The 18,251-nt window shown below is 58.2% G+C and overlaps 1 protein-coding gene across 6 annotated transcripts in view; it reads left to right on the top strand.

The window, feature by feature from the left end:
- The window catches only part of AJAP1 (adherens junctions associated protein 1), a 189,544-nt gene that overhangs the window by 36,914 nt on the left and 134,379 nt on the right, over positions 1–18,251 (top strand). The window lies entirely within an intron of this gene.

Raw genomic sequence — 18,251 nt, 5'->3', positions numbered from 1 at the left:
GTGTGCTCAAGTTGACCATGTATATGTGCAGGCTGGGAGGAGGATGGCCTGGCTGAAGCATGGCTCCCCCACTTACCTGGTCACTCCCAGACCCTGAGGAAATGTTGGGCGGGGTGGGGGGTGGCGCAAGGATGTGTCAGCTGTCCAGGATCTCAGTCGGCATGTTCCCCACTTATAGTCATCAACCTGCCCCTCTCCTCACCTCGAGGCCCCTGGGTGTGTCTTACCCCACTGCCCAAAGAGATCCAGTGTGGAGCAGGCCTGGTAACTAATACGTTTTAGTGGATTGGCAGACTGACCCCAAAGAGAGGAGAGACAGGGAAAGGGGAGAAGGGAAGGGAGGGAGAGAGACAGAGACAGAGACAGAGGGACAGAGACGGACAGAGACAGAGAGGGACAGAGACAGAGAGGGACAGAGAGAGACAGAGACAGAGACAGAGAGGGACAGAGACAGAGAGACAGAGACAGAGAGGGACACAGGGGGACAGTGAAGGACAGGGGGTAAAGTCCTGGCCTGAAATGCAGCACGTGAGGGATTTAAATACGCTGGTCGACATGCAAACACAGACTTATTTAGTGAAAACACTCAAGGTGTAGCTTCTTGCTTCAAAACAAACAAGTGATTAACTTGAAAATAGAATTCTGAAAACAAGGGCCTGGATTTGATGTTCGCTGTCTCGGTTCCCCTTGCCGTGGAGACTACCCGCACGCCGGCATCACATCCACTCGGAGATTCAGGCCGCCCCGAGAACCTCGCTCCCCCCAGAGATGGGGCGGTGGGGCACACACCCACACTTGGCGCTCAGGCCCTCCCCGAGTCTCAGAGGCTGTCCTGGCCCCAGGGTGGGGAAGGTGAGGTTACTGTGTGCGCGGGATGGCGAGGGCTCCTGGGCCCACCAGGGACAGTGACTGTGGTCTGGACACTTCGTTTTCCATGAACTGTTCTGAGCTCACCTAGAGGAAACGGGGCATCCAGAACAATTTCTGGTGAGTGATGAGAGAGAGAAACACACCAACATCCTCTGCCCCAAAACAGGTTACCGAGACAGTTACTGAGAAACCAGAACAGGCCCTGGTATGAATTCAACTGATTAACGTGGTTAAATTGTTTTCCCTTGCCGAAGGGTTGCCTGGTCAACAACCAAACAAGCAGTTGGTTACACCAAAATACATGTTTTCTAATCTAATTGCGACTGAGTGGAGTCTGGTAGAGCCCACCCCGGGGCCGTGGGGCTGCAGAGCCAGGCCTGCCCTCCATGCGGAAGGGGAGATGGTCCTGTTGGAATTTTGCACACGGCAGAGGGAGTGCCCGGCCCTCCAGTTCTGATGTCTCTGGGGTGGGCTCTGGCTGGCTCCCGGCACCCTCTCCCGTAGATTCCCACTGGATGTGGTGGCATGGGAGGCCCGGAGGAGATGCAGACCAGGGCAGCCCTGAGACCTGAGGCCTGGTTTCAGCTCCTTTGTGTCGGGAGCTCCCAGGCAAGTTGCTGGGCTTCTGACACCCACTCGCCAGCCCACAAAGCACGACTGGGCTCTAGCATCCAGAGCAGACAGACTGTGCTTTCCACACTGTAGACTGCTTGGCACACGTGAGGCTGGCTGTGAACGGGCGGAGCGGTGGGGGGTGGGGCTGGTGGGAAGCTCCCCTGCCCGGGGATGGAAGCCCCCGGTGGAGACAGGTCTTTCTTCCCTTCCAGCGAGAGGAGGCATACCCACCCTACTTGGCCCAGCGTAGTGTCCCATTCCAGAAAATGTTACAGCTTCCTCTGGGAGGCTGCACCCAGTCAGATCCTGCAGGAGGGTCTGAAATCAGCCCCGCTGGGCCCTTCCTTGTCCCCTAGCCAGGGCTGCTCACTATGCTGCCATCAGTAGCTACCGGTCTGGGGTGCTGGGTTGGGTCTGCAGAGTGGACACGAGGTGTCCGGATCTTTCCCGACTTCACGAGTGGCATGAGCTCCCGTTTTAAGGACGGGAGCCAGGAGGAGTGGCAGTTGGCAGTCTCCATGGCTGCACCCCCTTGTCCCTGTGGACCCAGACCCAGGAGCTGCCCCATGAGCCCCGTGGAGGCCCACGAGAGAGAGGACATCACTGGTTCTGTCCACGTCCCTGGGTCTGGTCGGCACAGGATGCTGTCCCGGTCTGAGACAGACGTGGCTCCTTCCTGCTTATGGGGCGCCTGCAGGAGGCTGGGTCCTAGACTGGCTTTGTTTCATTTAATCCTCTCTGCAGAGCATTTTAGTCCATTTTACAGATGGGCACACTGACAGCCTAAACAGCTGCCTAAGGCCTCATGGTCTACAAGGAGAAATGAACTTTCCCAAGTTCTTGGGACACTTCAGCTGTTCCTGGCAGAAGGGCCGTCTCCACTCTGCGTGACCCCTGTTCCTGTTTAGGGGGCACACCGGGGCTGCAGAGTGTCTAGTGTTCTCGAAGCCCTCCGTCCCTCCCCCAGCCTTTGCAGACCAGGCCGGGGGGCTTGCTGACCGCCTCCCCTTGGTCCACCCTGGGCAGTAGGGCTTGGCCCCTGGAGGCTGTGGACAGGGTGCTCTGTGCTGCTGGTCAGCGGGGGCCAGTGCTGGGGGGGACAGAGGTCTTGCCCCCTTGGTCCACTTGCTCTGAGAGTGCCGGACACACGGCGGATCTCGGGGGAATCCCTGGACACGTGTGCGGGGCTAGCCCAGGGGTGTCCAGAGGGAAAGATGGGGTGTGGGGTTTCAAGCTCCTTCTCCATTGCTGGGCTTAGCTGGTCCTCCACAGATGCCCCCGGCAGACGTGGGCACGTGCTGGGGGGTTAAAGCAGTTAAGCAGCTCACTCTGGGCATCAGGAGTGAGTGTGGGAGGAAGAATCCAGGCGTGAGGAGGACATGACCAGGTGCTCCGAGCAGGGGGAGAGCCACAGGCAAGCGCTTCGAGGCCAAGTGTGAAAACAGTCCAGGGGGACAACCTCTAGGAGGGGCCCCTGTGACCCCCAGATGCCCCATTTACAGGTGAGGAGACGGAGGCTCCTCCTTGCCCTTTGGTACTGCCCGGCACCTGCGTTCCCTATGCTTCCTGTCTGAGAAGGGGGCTGTCGGGGAGACTTGGGGCATGTCCCTGGCGCCAGGGCTGCGTCCCCCTCCCCTCCTCCACGTCCCTCTGCCCTCCTCTGCATGCCTTGCTCAGCTTTTCCCCCACTTGGACCCCAGACCCACACTTGTGAGGCGATGGGCAGGGTCCACCCGAGAAAAGCAGCTGCGCCGCGGGCCCCCCAGCTGCTGCATCTGGTCATGGCGATTGCTTTACCAAGTACGTCTCTTCTCCCTACACATTGACGAGGCAGAATATGGAGCAGTGACGAGCCTGGGCTTTGGGGCCTTAGAGCCTGAGTCTGAACCCCCGGCTCCTTTCTTACTGTGTGTTCTCAGGTCACCTCTCCCTCTGTTCAGATGGGGAAACTGAGGCACAGGGAGGCAGGGTGCCCCCCCTCCATCATCCATTGTCGTGGGGACTGATGGAGCCTGTGACTGTAAGAACCAGTCCCCTTTCCTGCCCCAGCAAAGGGCTCAGTGCTGCTGAGGGGCCACCTAGTGCCCCAGAGGAAAGGGATGCTGGGAGTTCCCACTGCCCACCTTCCTCCGCAGCCCCCCTGACCTCTGTTGGCCTCCCTGAGTGGACCCCACAAATCAAGCCTGCTGTCAGGTGTCCTCCCCAGTAAACTTCTACCAGGCATTCGAGACCCATCGCTGTCTCTGAGCTGCCCTCCAGGATCGCCCAGACAGAGCTGAATCCACCCCTTGACTGCCCTGCCTCTGGGTCATTTGTTACCCAAAGCACCTGTTTCCCCAAGTGAGCTGCAAGCTCCTGACTCACACATTCATTCCTGCATGCATTCATTCATTCCCTCCCTCCAATCAATGATCGCCGAGTGCACATTTGTGAGCCTGAGCTGCGCATGGGGTTGGAGAAGGTGAGGGCATTACCTCTGCACTCCTCAATCCCCAGAACCCATCATTGTCGGTGCTTAATCAATGGTTGCAGAATAATTGGATAAAAATTAAAATTATGAAGCACAGTTAACATTCGTATTAAGGTATAATTAATATTAAATAAAAATCAAGCTTAATAAGTTCCCACCTGAGACTGCAATTTAGTTTTCTATGCCCTGTGTCTCCCCACCACAGCCCTGGGGCCAAGTTCCTCTCATTTTATGGGGAGAAAGCTTCTGAGGAACCTCAGAGAAGCCCCCTTGATGTTGCAGGATGCAGTACCCACAGGCAGGTACTGGTGGGGGTGGACTCTGGCATCAGAGGAAACCCCATGGGAGGTCAGAAGAGAGGAAGGTGGAGGGCAGGTAGTCATGGAGGGCTTCTAGAAAATGGTGTGGGGAGGGCATAGGGGCTGGAGGGCACCCAAAGAGGAGCAGGGGGCTTCCTGGAGGTGGTGAGGGGAATGGGAGATGGAGGGTGCCCAAGGAAGGGCAGTGGGCTTCCTGGAGGTGGTGGTGGGGGATGGGGACTGGAGGGTGTCCAAGGAAGGGCAGTGGGCTTCCTGGAGGTGGTGAGGGGGGGATGGGGACTGGAGGGTGTCCAAGGAAGGGCAGTGGGCTTCCTGGAGGTGGTGAGGGGGCATTGGGGCTGGAGGGTGCCCTCCTTGAAGCACCAGAGCCCTAACTCCCACCATCTGCAAAATGGCCCTTCCTGCCCCAAGTGAGGCTGACTTCTCCATCTCTGGGCACCGAGAGAGAGAGAGAGAGAGAGAGAGAGAGAAGGAGTTGTCAGGTTGTGTCAGGAATTGATACTGGAGGAGGAAAACAAGCCTCAGCCCCTGATGTGGGGGCAAGTACAGGAGAGTGGGACAGTCTCCGGCAGAGATCCACCATTTGGCCTGGGAGGGGACAAGGTGAGGCCCCTCCCAGCTGGTGGGCTTGGGCTCCATCCATGGGGCGCATGCCCTCAGCACTGTTCCCGTGCTAGTGGGGTCAGGCTTGTCAGAACCTGTCAGAGAACCATGAAGATCAGGGACGGTGGCCACGTGACTGTCCTGGAGCTGGTTCCTCTGCGTGCAGCTCGGGAGACAATCATTGGTTTACCACATTCATTAATTCCTTCAACAAATATTTATGGGGTTCCTGCTCTGTGCCAGGAGCTGCCCTGCTCATCGGGGAGACCCTGGTGAGGAAGATGGGAGCAATTCCTGTTCTCGTGGGGCATCAACCCCAGAGAAAGAATCAAACCGAGGCGAGGAGCTTGTGACGCCAGGGGGCCCTGTTCTGGGTGGGTTGTGGCCGACCTGGGGGTGGGGGGGGAGCAGGACATTGTTCCCTGGAGTTTTAGCATGGCTTTGGGTGGAGAATGGATGATGGGGAGCCAGCGGGAAGCATCAGGCGAGGTGGTGGCCTGGGGAAGGTAGAGGGGGAGACCGTGGCTGGAATCAAGGTGTGTCTCAGAGCATTGGTTTTTAACGGGGCAGGCGGTCTCCCTGGGGGAAGTGTGCCAATGTCTGGACACATTTTTGGTTGTCACCCTTGGGTAGAAGGGTGCTGTTAGCATCTTGTGGGTGGAGGCAGCACACAGGACAGCCCCCAACGCAGACCGATCCCGCCCACATGTGCGTGTTGGGAGGCTGAGAATCCCTGCGTGGTTGGGAGGGAGGGGCAGGACTCACCGAACGTGTGTTTTTAGGACGGGGAGGAAAAGGTTGGATCGGCTTGTGGATTTCCGGCGTGCGGCTGTGTTTGTGAGTGACCCCTGCACACGCAGGATCCAGACCCAGGGCACCGGCTCTCCTGGAGAAAGCCAAAGGCAGCCCTGACCACCCCCAGGGGGAGCCGAGGCAGGAGCTGCAGGGGAGGGAAGATGCTTGCAGAGCCGGCTCCTGCCGTACATACCGGTACCACGGGCCATGCGGCGTGGACAACACACGTCTGTTTCTCCCGGTCCCGGAGGCGGGAAGTCTGAGGTTGAGGTGTGGGCAGGGCTGGCTCCTCCTGAGCCTCTCTCCATGGAGTGTAGACAGCTGTCCCCTCCTTGTGTCTGCACAGGGCGGTCCCTCTGGGCATGTTTGTGCCTCGATCTCCTCTTCTTATAAGAACACCAGTCCTATTGGATTATGACCCACCCTAATGACTTCATTTTAACTTAATCCCCTTTTTAAAGACCCAGTCTCTAAGCACTGTCCCATTCTGAGGTCCTGGGGCTAGGACTTCAACACATACATTTTGGAGGGACGGCTGTCGTCAGCACTGCCAGGGGTCAAACACTGGCTTTGGAACTCAGCAACCGTAGGTCATCCTGATGGCGTCCGTAAGGCAGGGTGTGCAGCTAGCAGGGGGCTCCGGACACCCCGGTGAGTGTGGAAGTGGCCCCTTCACGGATGATCTTGCCCTGAGTCCCACCATGGTGAACAATGAGGTGTCTCGGCTCCAGCATTGGGGTGTATTCTTCACACCAGGCTGGCGTTCTCAGGAGGGCACGGCTCAGCACCCACCTCGTACCTAGAAGGTTCATGGCTTCCATGGGTGGCAGTTTCTCTCCTTCCTCCCCCTCCCATGAAAATCAGTGTGGGTGGTCCTCACGGAGGGGGCACCAAGTTCTATACCCTGTCACCCAGGGGCCAGTGCTGGAGTCTCATGTTCTTGGCGAATGTTGTTCAGTGACAACTGAAGACCATTGATTTCTGCACAAGGAGCAGCTCCCTTGGTGGAAATCGTTCCCTGAGACAGTGGAGGGTGCTATGGGTGACAGGTAGACCGGGCAGATTTAGGTCCTGGCTCCGCCCCTGATCACCCCCTCCACTCTCCCTTGCATGACCTCCATGTCCCCATCTGTACCACGGGAATGACCATTCCTGCGCCGCCTGGGATGGAAATTCTCTTTGGAGCACGGAGCTCAGATGCATGACAGAGATAAGACCTGCTCTCACAGATGCCACAAGAGAGAGCTGTGGGTTCCAGGGAGCTTGTCAGTAGCCCACGGCCATCCATTCTGGGGCACAAGGCGGAGAACGTTCCAGAGAAGCATTGGAAACCCTCTCTTGAGAGGACGATCAGAACTCCTCTCGGAAGAAACGGGCAGCTGGTCAGGGACCTCCGCACGGAAGCGACCAGAGCTTGAAGCCAGGTGCTTTGGGATGGGGGACGGGCGCAGAGGCCTCCTTGGTCCTTGGTCTGTCAGAGCCCAGCACTGGGGACTTGGCTTTCCCAGAAACCAGAGGATTTCTTTCCCTTTCAAGCCCCAGCTGCTGCCCAGAAGCTCTGGGCCTTCCTAGAAAAGCTCTCATGCCCCCCAGACATTCCAGCAAGAACTCCCGTGACACCTGTTTCTTGAGACAGTGTCAGGATGGGATGACCTCCTCGGGAAGAGCTGGAAGCCCTGACCCATCTGGCCCAGCTCCACTGGGTTCTTTTGGGAAGAATTTCCCCAAACGACAGTGCTTTGTCCCCACGCCAGTGGTAGCTGTCACATCAGCTTTGTGCCAAGCTGTGTTTGCAGCCAAGCTCTGGACACTCCACTGGGAGACTCAGGCAACACGGCGCGTGCCTGGTGGAGGTGGCCGGGGTGGTGGGGTTTCTCAGCTCTGCTGCAGGAGGGAGAACCGGAAAGGCGTGGCTGGGAACGTGCGTGCACGTCTGCGTGCGTATGTTTCTGTGTGTTTATACATGTGAGTGCTTATGTGTGTCTGTATGTAAGTGTGTGTGTGTGTACAAGTGTGTGTGTGTGTGTGCGCGCGCGCGCACGTGTGTTGGGCTACATGCCACCAGTATGTGGGAGAGCAGCTCAGGGATATGATTAGTCCCGAGTCCCCCACAGGACACGGCTGGGAGTGGGATGCAGACGCCGCCCAGCGTGGGCTCTCGTGCACACGGGCGGGCTTTTCTCAGACACTGCCCCACACTTGCCCAGGGTTGTTCTCTCGAGGTAGTGAGCCGCCTGTCGCCCTTTGTGTTCAGAGGCTGGGGAACAGTTGCTGGTGGTCAGAGCAGTGAAGTCTGCGTCAGGTGGAACTCCCTCCAGCTCCCTGTGACTCTGAAACTGGCTGGAGGCTGGCCCCTGCCTCACTCTGCACCCAAGCCCAGGGGCACGGTTGGGCAGACAACTGCAAAGGGGTCCCCAGGATGCCATGCACTAGGTGGTGGCCTTAGGCAAGCCCAGCTCCATCTCTGAAACGTCGTCCTCGTTGGTAACGGGGGAGAGGGGCTGCATCTCAGCGGGCGTGGGCGGGTAGATGGGAGCTGGCCCCGGTGGGCTCTCCTAGGGGTGCCTGTGCTCGGGGTGGACCTCACCCCCAGGGGCACTTGCCCAGGGCAGCTTTTCCATGGCCTCGCCTGCAACCCCTTTGGGATTTGCGTCAGGTGCCCTCCCATCTGCGGGCTGGGCACAGGTGGGGCATCGGGGTCAGGGAGAGCAAGGCTCCTCTTCTTGTCACATCCTCTCCTGATGGGGACGTGGGGACTCTGTAGCTGGAGACGAGGTGGAGCCATGACCTACACTGTGGGATTTGCATGGATGATTCATGCACTTCGGGCATGTCCAGCTTGTATCCAAGTTACCACCTGCCTGTTTTCCCCATCCGTGGACCGACGGTGGGATGTCAGGTGGGCCACAGAGGAGCCCTGATTGCCCCCTCCCTGCCACAGGCCCTGTGCCCCGTGATGGCCACTACGTGAGTCCCTTGGTCCCTTGCAAGGACCCATTTCTCTCAGCCTCATTTATGCTCAGGCGTGAAGAGCCAGGGATGGTGACGTGCTTGTGGCACGGTGTGGAGAAGGCTGAGGACTTCGGGGCTCCTCCCCAGGTGGCCTGGGTCTGCCTTTGACTGTGGAAGGTGGACCCCTGTGCTATCTGAAGTCTGCACATCACAGACTCAGAAGGACCTTCAGGGTCATCTGCCCTCTCCCAAACCCCCACTGACTGCCTGTTGGACCGTTGTCCGTCCTTCTGGGAGGTGCTCCTGGCCAACGCTGGTGCCTCCCAGGAGGCTCTGAGCCTCTCCAGGTTCTCTGTGATTTTGCCTCCTTCAGAGCACCCACTCAGCTCCTACACACAGATTTCATCTTCCTCAGTTTACCTCCTGACGTGCGAGGACCCAGGGTGCTCCCGCCATGCTGAGTCCCTTAGAGCGGCTGCCCTGGGAAGGACACCAGCTTCACCCCAGCTTTTCCTAAGGGAAGGTCCTGGGAGCTCTGGAGGCCAGAGATGGCGGCTGCCAGAGCCCGAGCCTTAGGCAGCCCCAGACCCTTTGCTAAGAGCTCTGCCGACATCTGGCCATCATCCCATCCCCTTGTACAAGGTGGGCATGTGACCACCTCGGGGGATGGTGTCCGGACAGGTGCCTGTCCCCTGGGGCTGGTGAGCTGGCCGCTGAGCCGGGCTTTCGGCCCCAGTGGCCCTGGCCCCCGGCTTCCCCTGGGACGGTTCGCTCTTCCTCCCGCCGCCAAGCCCTGGGCCCCACCGTTGACACTGTCCTTCCCCTCTCTGTCAACCTGAGAACCCTGTGGAGTGCATGGGGGGCCTGCTTTTGTTGTTCTGAGAGGCAGTGACCCTGCCACTGTCGCCCTCCGTCCTTGGGTGGCTTCAACAGCCCCTTGAACGCACAGTGACTTGCGTCCACGCCAACATAATGACGGCAAGAGAACCAGACGGTGGCAGGCCTTCAGCAGGTGCCGTGGGAGCCCCGGTATTTGTTCTCGAGAGTCCACGGCTCAGGGCCAAGACACCAGTAAGGAGCGGTGTGTCGCCGGCAGGCGCGCGCGAGGACCTGGGGTGCGTGTTTGCCAGCGTAAGAGGGATGACGGGACGGCTGAACCCCTGGAGCCTGGGAGGAGTGCGTGCGGCCAGCGCCCCTCCCGCGGCTGAGTGCTTACCTCCTCTCCACTTTCAGTTGTGGTCGAGAGACTTCTCTCCAGAGAACACACAGATGCTATTTTTGTGCTTCTCTTTCTTGTGCAAGAGGAGAGTTAACAGCCCTCCCCCAAGGGTTCCCGAGCACAGGCAGGAGAGAGTCGTGCAACGTGCAGGGCCTGGTGCCCGGCACGGAGCTGTGGGTCAGCCCGCGTGGGCCGCAGTTCAGTGCGCCGTGCCGTCCTTAATTCCCGTGCTCCCTTCTCTTTGGTCTGGATTTCTGTAAATGCGCGTTTGGGCCCTGGCTCTTTTCACGGGGTGGGGTGAGAACTTGCCCGTGAGCATCTGCCTGGCTTGACAACCAGGCTGAGGGCAGCCGAGCTCCGGAAGGAGATGGACACGGGGCCTGGGACCACTGTGTGCCTCTGCTCTTGCCCAGGCCCTGTGCTGAGGGGTCACCCAGCCCCAGGCATATCCTGTATGTCTCGTTAAAAGTGCTGGTGAAGTTGGACTGAACGGGGTCCAAGGGAGGGAGGGACTGTGTTCTCGGCTCTCAATCCTGGACGCCCAGGGAGCTTCTGAAAACATTACAGATGCCGGACTTCTCCCCCCGAAGATGCTGGTTCATGGGTCCACAGTGGGGCCTGGGTCTCCGCGTTTTGTAACCTCCCTCTCCCCAGCCAGGTGCTTCTCACGGGAGGCCCAGGCTGAGAACATGTGCCGGTGGGGGTGGGGGTGGTTTGCTGATTCCACTTTGCCTTTCCAGGGCCCTTCTGAGCATCCTCGTTCCTCGCTGACTTTGGTGTGGGGTTCAGGTTACCAGGCAGCAGGATTCTGGTCCTGCTGCTATTACAGTCTGGCTTGGCCAAGTCTGTTCTTTTGCCCAGAGGGATATGACTTGTCCCTGGGATGGGCCGGCCGGCTTGGGCAGGGGGCCCATCGAAACGTTTGTCCCTGCTGGCCGAGGAAGCATGGGAGGTAGGGCACAGGGTACCTGACACAATGGGCTGGCAAACCTGGGGAGGCCGCCTGGCCGCTGGGGCAGCTGCTGACCACATCATGGGCGCTGCCCAGAGAGGACAAGTGTGCCATGTAGGAGGGCGGTAGCTGAGCTGAGGGGACCTGCTGGCCCCGGGTGGCCTGTGCCTCTACTATCCCTGCACAGAGTGGAGGGCACTAGGGACCTGACCACGGCAGCAGGGCTGTGTGTCAGACTCACAGAAACGCTGCTCCCCGCTCCTGGGGAGAGAACATTCCCACCCACGGTGCTACCCACCCACTGCTTGTCACCACTTCACTCCTCCAGAATGCTTACGGGCACGTTGCCCGGGCAACCAGAACGCCAGCGCGTTGCTATCCTTCAGTCTCCTTCAGGCACCTGTGAAGGCTGTTGAGAACATCCCCCGTACCTCCGAGTCCTGCAGACGCCCTGCTCCAGGGCTCCCAGGGAGAGCACAAGGCCCCCGGGCTCCACTGACGGCCTCGAGGGGAGTGGCGGGCAGTCATGGCTGATGCTTGTGCGTGCTTCCAGGGAGCCAAGCCTCAAGGACTCACCGTGGAGTCCCGTGACACCCCGTGGTGTGGGGAAACTGAGGCACAGAGAGCTTACAGGGATCGCGGAAGCTCACAAAGCCAGCATGTTGCAGTACCAGGTTGGGAGCCAGGCAGCCAGCCCTGAGCCCCCCGTGTCTCCACCGTCTCGTGCTGCTTCTGGAGCGTGAGCGGGTGGGTCATCTCTGAGCCTCTTTCCTCTCGGGTTAAAGATGCTCATTCCCCCATCACCAGGCCCCGGGAGGAGCAAATGGACGTGGGCAATAGGGCTTCTTAATGTCGGCCCCGTGGACACTGGGGCTGCTAAGTCTTTGTGGCGGCTGTCCTGAGCCCTGTAGGATGTTCTCAGCATCCCGGGGCTCTCCCTAAATGCCGGTAGCACCCCTGAATAGTGACAACCAAAAATGTCTCCAGACATCGCTGGATGCCCGCTGGGGGTAAAATCCCTCCCAGGGGGGCATCGCTGATACATACAATGTCCTTTGCGAACCGCAAGGCACCACTGAGGAACCAGAGGTTCTCACCTTCCGAAAGAGAGTGTGAGGCAATTCCTTGGGACCGCAGGGCCCCGGCAGCTGCAAGAGGTTAGTGGGGGCATGGAGTAGCACCTGCCAGGGTCCAGTGCCCACCCCGCTCCTCCCCTCCGGGCGGAGACACCATGCAGATGGTCCAGGGAGTGGGGCCACCATGGCTGTGGGTCACGGAGGTTTTGTTTGCTTTACTTTTCTTAGTATGTCCCTGGTCCCACAGGTCTGCGCTTGTTGGGACCCTAAGTCGCTGAGTCCTAGACTCCAGGTCTGATGCCAGCTCACTGTGACTCCAAGCGGGCCCCCTCATTTGTGGGTCTCATGCTGGCACCATGCAGGTACTGAGTGTTTGGGGTGGGATTGGTGTTTGGTAGCACAGGGCCCGTGGAACCCCCATCCACAGACACCTCAGGAGAACCGGCTTCGTCAAGAGACTGGTGTCAGGTTGTCCTACCCACTGCTTCTCACACGAGCCTGACCGGGAGCCCTTTACCAAGGCTGGTAAACCCTCTCGGGCCCCAAGCACCAGGGGGCTGAGTGTCCAGCTCTGGGGTGGGCTGGAGCTGAGGACCGTCTTTGTTCTTTCCAGGAGGACCTCCTGTGATTTGGGTGCGGCAGTGAAGGCCAGCGCGGTGGTTAGGTGGACACACGTTTGAGGCACACTCAGATGCCTGTCACACTTGCCTTGCAATGACCTTGACCCTGGGAGGAGCCCACGTTACAGCGAGCACACCTTCTCTGCAGGGCACTGACTCTTGGCTCCCCCGAGCCAGCAGGACGCACCATCCCCGGTCCACCTAGGGTGGGACCCAGGAGCCTGACCCAGGAATGGGACCCACTCCAGCAGGGGAGGGTGCTAAGAGACCCCAGAATCCCACTGCGGGTCCCCCTGCTCTGGAGGAGGCCAGTAGCCAGAAAGTTCTTGCCATTCTGGAGGTTTCTATCCCACGCAAATGAATGGTTCCTATACCGCTCCTTCCCCGTGAATCAAATATCAAGTGTGTGCCTGATATCCATGGGGCCACTGAAGATGAAAGCCTTGTAGGCAACCCAGAGCACCTTTCCTGAAAGAGAGGGACGCTTTTAATCATAGTAAGTCACAGGGTAACGCGAGCCAGGGGTAGCTCTGACAGGACATTAATGACATCAGGCTGGGGAAACATTCCAGTGAGTCATGGCTCCCCTTTTTTTTTTTTCAGTAGGAATATTGAACCAGCGACTGACCTACCAGAAGAAAGTGTGTGTGTGCTCCCTTCCTGAGCCGAGGCTGGGGGGTCCTGCCCCAAGTGGGGAGGGCGGATCTCTGTTCCTGCACCGTCGTCCTGTTGGTGTTCGGGGGGCACGGGTGAAAGCCTCCTGAGCGTGTGAAGGGGAAAGAGGGGGCAGTCTGCTGGCCCCCTTCTGTGCAGGCCAGCACGTCAGAGAACTCGGGGTGACAGGGGGCGGTGGGACCTAGGGTCTTCTCTGTACCAGGCGCCAGGGTCTCCCCTCCCACCTAAAGCCACGTTTCTCTGCCTGATGGGAACACGGTGACGAGGCTGTTCTCCTTCGTGGATGCCCCCCCCCAGGCCACCACCAGAGGTGGATGTCCATTCACCTGGGGCCCAGGGACCCCAGGGAGCCCCTGCGGGGTCCACCTGCACCCCCTCAGCATGACCTCCATATCCACCCCGCTTCTGTTGCTGTGTTTGCCTCCATAAACTCTTTATTTCAGAATAGTTTCAAATTTGCAGAAATTGAAAAGAAGAAAAAGCAGATAGGAATCCTGAGTTCTCTGCTCCCAAATGCCCCTCACGTAAACATCTTACATCACCACGGTGTATCGGTCCTAACCAAGGGGAAGCACCTCTCCTTACCATTCGTGAAATCGCGCACTTTATTTGGATTTCCCCAGTTTTTCTCCGACTTCCTTCTTCTCTTCCAGGATCCCACTCAGGGCACCACATGACATGTAGGCGTCCCATCTCCTTAGGCTCCCCTTGGTGGTGACAGTTTTCCAGGCTTTCCTTGTTTTTTGATGACCTTGACAGTTTCGAGGAGGACTAGTCGGGGATTTTGTCGACTGTCCCTCCATCGGGATTTGTCGGGTGGTTTTCTCACTGTTAGACGGGGTGACGGGTTTCGGGAGGAGGCGCAGTGCCCTCCCCATCACGTCAGGAGTGCCTGCTCTCATGACTCACCACTGCGGATGCGACCTTGACACTGGCCAAGGTCCTGCGTGCCAGGTGTCTCCACTGGAAAGTGACTTCCCTCCCCTTTCCATGTGCTAATTTTGGGAAGCAGGTCACTAAGCACAGCGCACACTACTGGGGGACACCTGCTTTTCATAACTCTCCAAAACTCACCCGATTCATAGCCAGAAGAAATGGGATGGGACATAGCTGAGAGAGTCACCATCCCAAGCAGGTGTGAGCCAACCTCTCCCTCACACAGAATCATGTGGCTGGTGTCCCAGACCAGCTGATGACAAGTGGACACTCTGGGGGCAGGGGTGTTCCTCGGGGCTGTAGCACTGGGACTGTGTGTGGGGGGGCGGGTGGAGGGGGCTCATTGCCATGCAAGGAAGATCCCAGGGCTCGCCGGAGCTTCCGGCCCAGCCCAGAGTCCCACCGCCCTGGGGGTTCCTGCAGGTGGGCGCTGGGCCCTTGCGGGAGGCCTGGCCTGTGAGCCCCCTGGGGAAAAGTGCAACCGTAAGTGGAAGACAAGTCTTTGTCTCCCTTAATTGACCACGGTTTTCTTCTGTGAAGAAAATATACAGAAGGTAGCAAATTCAATCTCAATCCACTGAATCATATGAAAGTGTTCTTAGGGAAAAAAAAAAAAAAAGCTTTCAATAAAAATTTAAAAGGGGGAGAAGCAAGAAAGCTGTGAACCAGAAAATAAAGGGGATGGTGCCACAGCCCTGATGTGCACGAGGCTGGTGGTGGAGGGGGAGCTGGGACGCTGCCCTGCAGGGCAGACGAGACCGGGCCCCTGTGAGGACTGTGCACAAGCCCGAAAGATCTCATGCACACTCTGCCCCGTGCCCGCAGCTCAGACGCTGGCTCCAGCCTGGGCACCCTCTCCTTCCTCCCACCTGCCAGGGCCCGCACCCAGAGCAGGACACCATGCAACCCACCCCAGGCTGGTCTCTCCACCCTTGAACATCCACTTCTCGAGCTACCATGTACATACCCTAAATTCACCCCCCATCGGGTACAGTTCAGTGGTTTTAATGTATTCACAAGGTTGTGCAACCATCAGCATTATCAATTCCAGAACATTCCTGTCACCCCTAAGAGAAATCCTATAACCATTAGTAGTCACCTCCCCCAGCCCCCCGCAGCCAGGAATCTACTCCCTGTCTCTACAGATTCACCGATTCCGGGCGTTTCGGACGACATGTGGCCTGATGTAATTGGCTTCTTCTCCTTCACGCGCTGTGTTCAAGCTCCATCCACGTTGTTGCATGTGTTGATGCTTCTGTCCTTTTTAAGGCCAGAGAACGTTCTCCTGTAGGGACAGAGAGCATCTTCCTGATCCATCCACCTGATGGGCACTGGGGCTGGTTTCTGCTTTCCGCTATCAGGCACAAGGCCGCTGTGAACATTCGTGCACACATTTTTGTGTGGACTCATGTTTATACCCAAGAGTGGAAAGGCGGAGTCTTCCGGGAACTAAGTCTTTGAGGAACTGCTGAGCTGTTTTGCGTAGCGGCAACACCCTTTTACGTTCCCACCGACAGTGCGCACGAGTTCCCATGTCCCCACGTGCTTGCCAGCACTTGGACTTGGCTTCGTGCTTATAATCATCCTCGTGGTGTGAGGTGGGGGCGTGTTGTTATGGGGCCCGTGGATGCCCTCAAGGTTTGGGGAGGGCTGGCATCAGCTCTGCTTGCCTGTGCTGGGGCCCGGCGTGTCCCAGCGGCTGGCGGTGGGGAGGAGCCTGTGTCCTGACTTGTCCCCACGCCCTCCTAATACTCCCTCTCTGGACCAATCCATCACTTTAAGAAGGAAGAAACTGGACTCAAAGAGAAACAAAGCAAGCTCTCCCCGCTCTTGCAATCGGTTGGTTTTTCTGCATAACAGCCGGGTGGCGTGGAAATGAGGGGGTTTCTATGGTAACCAATTACAGCTCATGATTGGTGAAAAATGACAGAAATATCCTGTATGTGAAGTTATGCTGGGGCAGGCAAGCAAACACAGGCTGGGGTCTGCGGTTTTAATTTCCTGGGGCAATATTTCTCCAAGTACTGAGGCACTCGGGTTCGCCTGTGGCTGCTCTTCATTCAGCCTGCCTGATGGGGCCAGGTGGTACCTGGTGGGGCCTGATGGGGCCAGCTGGTACCTGGTGGGGCCTGGTGGGGCCTGTTGGGGCCAGCTGGTACCTGGTGGGGCCTGGTGGGGCCAGGTGGTGCCTGGTGGGGCCAGGTGGGGCCTGATGGGGACTGGTGGGGCCTGGTAGTGCTGGGGGAACCAGTGGGGCCTGTTTGTGTCTGCTGAGGCCTGGTGAGGCCTGGTGAGGTCTGGTGAGGCCTGGCATTGCCTCGTGGGACCTGAGGGGCCTGGTGTTGTCTGGTGGGATCCAGTGAGGCCTGGTGGTACCTGATGGGGCCTGGGGTTGCCTGCTGGGACCTTGTGGGGCCTGATGGGGCCTGATGGGGCCTGATGGGGCCTGATGGGACCTGGTGTGGCCTAGTAGGACCTGGTGGGACCTAGTGTTTCCTTGTAGGGCCTGGTGTTTCTTGGTGGGGCCTGGTGTTGCCTGGTAGGACCTGGTGGGGCCTGGTAGGGCCTTCTGGGCTGAGCACCACTCTTGCTTAAAGAAGTATCCCACTTCCTGGGGGCTGGACTCCCATCCAAACATGCAGAGTGGTGGGAGAACCAGAGGGTCTAAACCATCCATCCTCACTGAACCACCTGTGGCCACAGGAGCTGTGCTTTCCGTGGGCACGGGGATGTTTCGCACTGACCTAAATTTCTGTGTGTGGTGACAGAGGCCCTGGTCCCTGCACAGAGCTTGGCGGGCTGTGCAGAGAAATTGCACACCGGCAGAAACTCGGTGCAGAGGCATTAGCATAATGAGCGATTCCTAATTTCTGCAGCAAAGCACTTTCATTCTGATTAAAAAACTGGGCCCTTTTTATTTGGGGATTAGTCCTTTTCGGTAATTAGCACTCATTAATACAAGTTTCTTCCTTTCCACATCCTGATGACAGGCAGGGAGCGGCACGTGCCTAAGTACCCACCAGAGAAGAGGCGGCCCCGGGCACGTGGAGCTCAGTGCAGAATGAGGGGGGGCTCACACACAGACACATGCACACACACGTGCACCGACATGCAGACCCCACACTCAGCCACACCTGGACATGCACACACATATGCATATATGATGGACAGGCACACAGACCGCCTCACAACAGACTCACACTCTTGCACACTCGCCGACACGCTCACACACACTCACTGACATGGACCCCACACTCAGCCACACCCACACATGCACAAATACGCATATGTGACAGACGGGCACACGGACAACCCCCACGGACTCGTGCTCTTACACACTTGCTGACACACTCACACCCACTTGTACATTTGGTCTTTCATAGGCACTGACGCGCTATCACACATCAGCCACCTGCAGTCCTGAGACACACTCCTGTGCATGCATGCACACTGCTCACTCGCTGATTTATTCCCTTTTAAAGTCATGCGAAACCTCATAAAGAAAAACTGCCAAGCCTTTTTTTCTATGGGGCTGGTCTTGAGCAGCTTTTCAGGCTGGCGGCTCGGCGCACCCAACGCCCTCGCCCGCCCCCACCCGCACCAGCCACTAACATTCTGGATCCGTGTCAATTTTCAGACGTGACGCCAGTGACGAGTACTGACTTCGAATGGCGCCTGTACCCAGTCCTCAATTACCTAAGCTGGTGAGGGAGCGTGGGCCCCGGGGACACCAAGCCCTCCACGGGTCTGTCTGCCGTGCTCTGAGTGCTCACGTGATGCTCCGTGCACCCACCCTCCACCATCTTCCCCGGGTCGTGTGGGGTTTGCCCTTCTCCAGCCGAGCCTGGAGCTGAGCAGGTGGATGATGGGGTTTCAAAGGGCACCTGTGCTGAAGATAAATAGGGGAAGCTGAAATGTCAACAGAACAGCACTTGGGTAGGGTTGGTGCATCAATAAACTTCCAGCTTATCCACAGCAGATCTCATTTTCCTGAACAAAATCCAGAGGAGTCCAAAAATAAGAAGCTTTCTTAGCGTACAGCATCCGAGGCCACAGCCTGCTGTGAGATCCGCACATTTGCCTGAGAAGGTGGGGGTGGGGTTGCGGACCACAGCATGGGGCGGAGGCTCGGGAGATGCCTGGCCTTC

This window comes from Callorhinus ursinus, unplaced genomic scaffold (genome assembly GCF_003265705.2).
Source record: "Callorhinus ursinus isolate GAN/ISIS: 27379988/994484 unplaced genomic scaffold, GSC_fseal_2.0 scaffold18, whole genome shotgun sequence".
NCBI lineage: Eukaryota > Metazoa > Chordata > Mammalia > Carnivora > Otariidae > Callorhinus > Callorhinus ursinus.
This window is presented reverse-complemented; position numbering and strand designations above follow the sequence as displayed.